Here is a 7,519-nt window from a genome sequence, read left to right as displayed (position 1 = left end):
AGCAGTCTAACTTCACATTGCCTGGAGGCAGCATTCTTTAAAGGCCTGAGAAATTTCCAATGTCTGTGTCTGACCCAATCCATTTGTTTAGTCTGGTAGCTTGTTTGTTTTATTTTGCCTTTTAGCTAGAGTCTTGCTATACAGCTCAGGCTGGTGCAAACTTAACAATCCTCTTGCTCCCATCTCCTGACTCTTGGGGTCAGAGACCTGCATCCCAACACACCCAACCTTCCAAACCCATTCTTGCATCTACAAGACCAACTGGAAACCTGGAATCATGTTTAACCCCAAGAACTTGCTTTTTGTAGTATATCCATCGTTCTGCATTCAATCAAAAGCAACAGTTAAATTTATAGCTTCTTGAAGTACTTCACTTACTAATTAGATGAAGACACTCCAGATCTTCATGCAGGTCTCTAATTGTAAATATTATTAAGTGACAGCAATAGGCAAAATGTGATATTAAGGAATACAAATGTCTCTAAAAATTGAGTGCTGTTGATGAGAATAAAACAAGATTTTTCCTTAAGTTTGACATTGTGTGGAATGTAAAGATGAGGGGAGTCAATCCATGACCTGTCAGTCATCTCAATAGGTTTGCTGTGCGGAATCAAATGAAGTCATTTGGCTTATGTGTCTGGCACACAGTAATTGTGTCTGGCACATTGATTACTATTGAGCTGCCAGATTCAGTCTGCTAAATCCAGTCTCCTCTTCAGTTACCTTATGATTCTGTAATAAAGCACCATTAAAATCACATTTCTGCAATCTGGTACAAACATCTCATAACTTCTTTGGAAAAATCAATTTATATCCACCACAATATGACTATGTTATTCTGTTTTTCAGGACATTGGGGAGGGCAAAATTCTGAACTATCCAGTTTTAGGTGCAGAAACGAGGAAACACAAGGACTATATGTGAACTGCAGAAAAATATGGTAGAGTGGAAAACTGTTAGATAAAAATGGTTTGGGGAGAATGAAAGATTTGATTTTTTTTTGGTCATGAAAAAGTTGACCACTTACTAAAACTGCTCTATTGGAACCAGAAAACATTCTATTAGCTAACCACATACTCCATAAAACTCACAGGATGTGTTTCTGTACAGGCTGGTTTTGTGTGTCAGCTTGACACAAGATACAGTCATCAGAGAGGAAGGAGCCTCAGTTGAGGAAATGCTTCCATGAGATCCAGCTGTAAGGCATTTTCTCAACTAGTGATCAGTTGGGGACAGCCCAGCCTATGTTGGGTGGTACCATCCCTGGGCTGGTGGTTCCAGGTTCTATAAAAATGTAGGCTGAGGATTGTAGGTTGGTTATCTTGTACTTTACTCCTAATATGCACTATGAGTGAGTACATACCGTATTTGTCTTTCTGGGTCTGAGTTATCTCACTCAGGATGATTTTTTTTTTCTAGTTCCATCCATTTGCCTGCAAATTTCATGAGGTCATTTTTTTTTTTTTACAACTGAGTAATACTCCATTGTGTAAATGTACCACATTTTCCTTAACCATTCTTTGGTTGAGGGGCATCTAGGTTGTTTCCAGGTTCTGGCTATTATGAATAATGCTGCTATGAACATAGTTGAGCAAGTGTCCTTGTGGTATGATTGAGCATCCTTTGGGTATATGCCCAAGATTGGTATAGCTGGGTCTTGAGGTAGATTAATTCCCCTAGAGAGGCTAGATAACAAAGAGGGCCCAAAGAGGTGTGCATGGATTTCCCTGGGAAGGGAAAATAGAAGAGATTTCCTGTGTAAAATGGAGGTGGGGGGGAGAGATGGGGGGATGGTAAATTGAAGGAGCAGGTTGGGCAGGTTGGGCAGGTTGGGCACAGGAGGTGGGTTGGGGGCAGGATGGAGGAGAAGAGTAACAAAAGAGATGTCTTGATGGGGTGAGGTATTTTGGGGTCAGGGAGAAACCTGGTGAAAGGGAAACTCCCAGGAATCCACAAGGATGACCCCAGATAGGACTAGCAATAGTAGAGAGGGTGCCTGAACTGTCCATCTACTGTAATCAGATTGGTGAGTACCCTATTGGTCATTAGAAAGCCTTTATCCAGTAACTGATGGAAGCAGATGCAGAGATCCACAGCCAAGCATTGGACTGAGCTCCTCAAGTCCTCTGAAGAAATGGAGGAGGGACATACGAGCCAGGAGGTGGGGCGTGTGAAGGTCATGATGGGAGAACACACAGAGACTGCTGATCTGAGCTCATGGGAGCCCACGGATTCTGGGCCAATGGTTGGGGAGCCTCCATGTGACCAACCTAGACTCTCTGCATGTGGGTGACAGTTGTGTAGCTTGATCTGTTTGTACGGCTCCCAGCAGTGAGATCAGAAACCTGTCCCTGGAGCTTAGCTGTCTTTTGGGAACCTGTTCTCCATGCTGGATTACTTCTCCCAGCCTAGATTCAGGGGGAGGAGCTTGGTCCTACCTCAACTTGATGTGCCATGCTTTGTTCAAGCCCATGGGAGGCCTGCCTCTTTCTGAATGGAAAAGGAGGAGGAGCGGATGGGGAGGGGGTACATGGGAGAGGAAGGGAATTGGAAGAGAGAAGGGAGGGCAAACTAGATTGGTATGTAAAATAAATGAAAAAAAAAAGGTTAATTGAATTTTGAAAGAGGAAGCAGGCTGAACAAGTCATGGGAAGCAAGCCAGTAAGCAGCACCTCTCTATGGCCTCTGCATCAGCTCCTGCCTTCAGATTTGCATCCTATCTGAGTCCCTGTTCTGACTTCCTCCAATGATGGACTATAATCTGGAAGTATAAGCCTAATAAACCCTTTCTTCCCCAACTTGCCCTAACTAAGACAATTTCTTTCTTTTTAAAAAAGGTTTATTTTATTTTATGCATATGGGTATTTTGCCTGTATGCATATATGTGTACACCACATGCATGCCTGGTGCCAGGGATCCCCTGAAACTGGAGTTATAGACTGTTTCGAGCTGCAACATGGGTGCTGGGATCTGAACCCCAGTCCTCTAGAGCAGCACCCAGTGCTCCTAACCACTGAGTCATTTCTCCCAGCCCCAGCCTGTGTCTCTGACTTGTGAAATGAATTTAATGCTACCTAGCTTCAAGCTTAAATTTGATTATTTGTAAATGTATTTAGAACAATGTAAAGTGCTGGATGTACATGTATGTTTGGAGGGCTGGCCATTTGGTATTAGATGACAAATTGGTATGCTCGTCCCTGGAGAAGACAACTTCTGCTCTCAGGAGTGCTTAGTTGTCTGTAGTTCTTTGTCCCTCTGTCCTGCATCACCACATTAGTACATCTGTTGTTGTTGTTGTTGTCTGTCTTCAGATCATGCTTAGGCAGGCATGCTGGTGAGACTTCATTTTAGTGTAGATTTTGATATTCTTAGGAGACACAATTTCACAGCAAATATACAAACAAGTAGCATTATACAGACTGAACATGTTATTCTTATGTGTTTAGGAGTGTGTGTGTGTGTGTGTGTGTGTGTGTGTGTGTGGCAAAAATTAGTGAAAAAAGAGGCCATAAATTTGAAAGAGGGCAAGGAAGAGTATATGGGAAGTTGGAAGATAAAAAAGGGATGAGGGAAATGAGGTAATCTAAAAAAAAAAAATAAAAGAAATAATTTTCAAACTGCTATATAAATATAAGGAAGTGTTATTTAATTTTTCTCCACCTATTCAATTTAAATTCACTCATTTTACAATTCTGGAACATGCCTTTTGGGCCTCTTGATAGTTAAGACAGAAGTTTTCAAATATTTGGATTAATTTTCAGTAAATAGACCTCTTTATTCAAGTGATAATGAAAGACCGAAGAAATTCAAAGTTCAATGTAAGTAGAAGACTTGCTCCATTGAAACATAACAAAAACCAAAACCATAAAAAGCATAACAAAAAAGCAAAAACCAAAAAAAATGCATGACAAAAAGATTAAGGAGAGCAGAAAAACAGAGGCAGTAATTGATTCCTCACCTAGTATATTCAGGGACGTTTTCCTTGATGAGGGCATAGCTCAGTAGCAAGTTGAGTGAAGAACAATGCCGATTGTCAAAGACAATCAAGGGATACCAATAATTCCAATATGTATGGAACAGGAAACTATAAAGTTCATGTGTATGCTGGGAAGTTATGGGAAGACTTTAAATAGAACAGTAACATATCTTTATTTGTGTATTTTAAAAGAGATCATTCCTTCTGTATTTTTGTAGACTAGGCTTTAGAGGGACAATGATGAGAGAGAACCTCTAAAGCTCGTTACAATTTGTGATTGTTTGAATGAGAATGGCCCCATAGACTCATATATTTGAATGCTTGGGCTCCAGTTGTTGAAACTGTTCTGAAAAGGATAGGAGATGTGGCCTTGTTGGAGGAGGTATGCCATAGAAGGTTGACTTTGCTCTTTCAAAAGCCTGTGCCAGACCCAGTCTCAGTCTCTCCAGCTCTCTCTCACTCTCCCATTTCCCCTCCCTCTCCTATCTCCAACTTGTGGAAAAGACAGGCTCTCAACTTCTGCTCCAGCACCATACCCACCTGCCTGGTGCTATGCTTCCTTCCATGATGGTCATAGACTCACCCTCTGAAATTATAAGCAAGCCCCAAGTTAAATGCTTTCTTTCGTACGAGTTGCTTTGGTCATGGTTTCTCTTTGCCAACAATGGAACAATAACTAAGACAGAAACCGTTACCACGAATTGCATAGTGAGTACCTATATCTCATATATATAAGAATATGTTTGTATATGTGTTCATCAACATATAATTAATAAAACATGTAATATTATACAGGCTTTACAAAGGAAGAAATCTTATGACATAGAACATCATGATCAATCTGAGATTGAACGACATAAAATAAACCAGCCATAGAAGAGTAAATGCCGAAAAGAGTCATGCAATAAGTCATACAATGAGGGAAGAAAGGAGGATTGGTAATCAATGGGCATACAATTCCAAGGTAATATTTACAGACCTGCTATATAACATTGTGCCAATAGATACAATCATGTGATATTTGAACATGTAAAAGTCTGTCTAGAGGTAAGAACCATTTTTGTTTTTCTTTTTTATTTTTTCTTTATTTTTTCTTTTTTGGTTTTTCGAGACAGGGTTTCTCTATGTAGCTTTGGAGCCTGTCCTGGAACTCACTCTGTAGCCCAGGCTGGCCTCGAACTCATAGAGATCCTCCTGCCTCTGCTTCCCGAGTGCTGGAATTAAAGGTGTGTGCCACCACCGTCCAGCTGGTAAGAACCATTTCAAGTGTCCTTAATCTAATAAAATAAAACTTAATAGAAGTTTGGGTTCCTCTAGACAATAAACAACAAAATAATGTATAAACTAAAAATAGAAAGAAAGACTATTGTTTGTCCAAGGAAGAAAATGAAATTTAAAAAAATGGGTTAGACATTTTGGATTAGTATCTATGGCACAATCCTATTTTATACTTTCAAGAAAACTATAATTTCTAGATTTAAGCATGTGTAGAAAAAATTATTTATTTATCTTGTGTGTGTGTCAAGGAGGTTGTGGGTAGAATTCAGGGGATAGCTTGTGGTAGTTGATTCTGTCCTTCTATCTTGTGGTTTCCAGGCATGAAACTCAGGTTGTCAGGCTTTGTGGCAAGTACCTTAACCTTCTGAGCTATTTCACGTGACCACTAGAAAAAAATACCTGTATGAATTTGTACAAAATTAACCCTAGTTTTTCTTAGGTGATTTCTTAAATTTTCTGTTTTGTGAAGCTATTTCCATTTTAAGAAAGAAATCATGTGCTAGGTTGAGTCTTTGTGAATTGTACTTAACATGAGAAGCCTGCCTTCTATCAGCTCACAGATGTCATTTTTCATCACTCTGAGGATTTATGTCTATCTCTAAATACAATGTGTGTATTATATGCTCTCCTTAGTCATAGCACTTCTGGAAAAATTCAAATTAATAGGGATTGACATATATGAAATTTCAATATTCAATTAGTCGGGGCCTATAAAAAGGGTAGTTTTATACGTTTTGTCTATTGTTTGAAGTCTGACCTGATACTATGATTCATGACCTGGAAGATCCTAACTAATGATTCACCCCATAAATAGTGATTTCTTTCTATTCACCATCCTTAGAGGTTCTATCTCTATCTCAGAGAGGCAACTGTGATGCAATTATAAGAACTCTGGATAAAGTCAGACAGATTATATTTTAAAGCATTATTGAGGTGTATTTGAGTTGAAACAGACAACATACTTCAAGTCTTAAATTGAATTATTTTTCACATGAAAGTACACCATGACTAAGATGGCAAATATTTCAATCAGCCCAAAGGGATTATTTACATACCTTTATAATCTACCCTTTCTGCAACATCCATTCCCAGACAACTACTGACCTGCTTTTTCTCACTACATATTTTTTTTACAATTTTCAGTGTTTTACATTAATGGATTCACGAAGTATATATTCTTTAAAATTTGGCTGCTTTAATGACTACAATTGTTTCACTCCATCTCTGCTATTTTCTTTCTCTAAATTTTTATTACATTTATGTGTGTGTGTGTGTGTGTGTGTGTGTGTGTGTGTGTGTCTGTGTCTGTGTCTGTGTCTGTGTTTGTGTCTGTGTCTGTGTGTATGCATGTATGCTATGGTGCATGTGTGGGGGTCAGAGAAGAACTTGGGGTAGTTAGTTTTTTCCTTCCATTATGTGGCTCCTGATACTCAAGTTCGGGTTGTCGGGCTTGGCAGCAATTGCCTTTACCCACTGAGGCCTGTTGAAAGCCCTGTTAATTTTACTTTCATTATCATTTATATCAGTAGGAGCCCTTGGTTTATACCTTGACACAATTGTATTTATTTTGTTGGTTAAACACTCCCAGATCTATCCACTGATTCTTCTTTTGTTTGCTTGCTTTTGATTTGAATGCTTCCCTGGTTCCTGAAATCACAAAACCTCTAGGCATATCTTGACTATTTCTTTCTCCAGACTTTAGTAGCCATGGATTCTTGGTTCTCTTTTTAGAGAATAGTATTACAAATTATTATATGAGCACTAGGTGTATTCATTTTTAACCATTGTGGTTTAGACACATATGAATTTTTCTTATTATTTAGTAGGGTTCAGCTGTAGTAGAGTCATTTTCCTCAGAGTGAATCGTATCTTGAGTCTAGCCCAAGCCTGATTTAGATGCTATTTCCATCATATTTTGGAATTTAGACTTTGGAGTTGATGCTAGAAAGAGTCAAGAACTCTGAAGCTACTAGGATTGACTGAACACACTTTGCATGTTAGAGGGGCTTGAAATGATGGTGATGCTACAGATTAAATGTGTGTTCCTTCCAATAATCATTGTTAGGCCATGAGGGCAAATGGGAGGATTAGTTCCTTGTAAAGAACTGAAATACTGAGATATTTTACAATAGTAAGATTCTACTAAGTTGCCCAGGCGGACCTTGAATTCACAATCATCCAGTTCCTTCTTTCCAAATATTGGTTCTAGCTGTTCACTACCATTTTGTTTTGTTTTCCAAATTTTTGTTTGTATATTTGCACCTT

This window comes from Peromyscus eremicus, chromosome X, assembly GCF_949786415.1.
Source record: "Peromyscus eremicus chromosome X, PerEre_H2_v1, whole genome shotgun sequence".
Lineage (NCBI taxonomy): Eukaryota > Metazoa > Chordata > Mammalia > Rodentia > Cricetidae > Peromyscus > Peromyscus eremicus.
The sequence above is the reverse complement of the archived record's forward strand: the minus strand, read 5'-3'. Positions refer to the sequence as shown.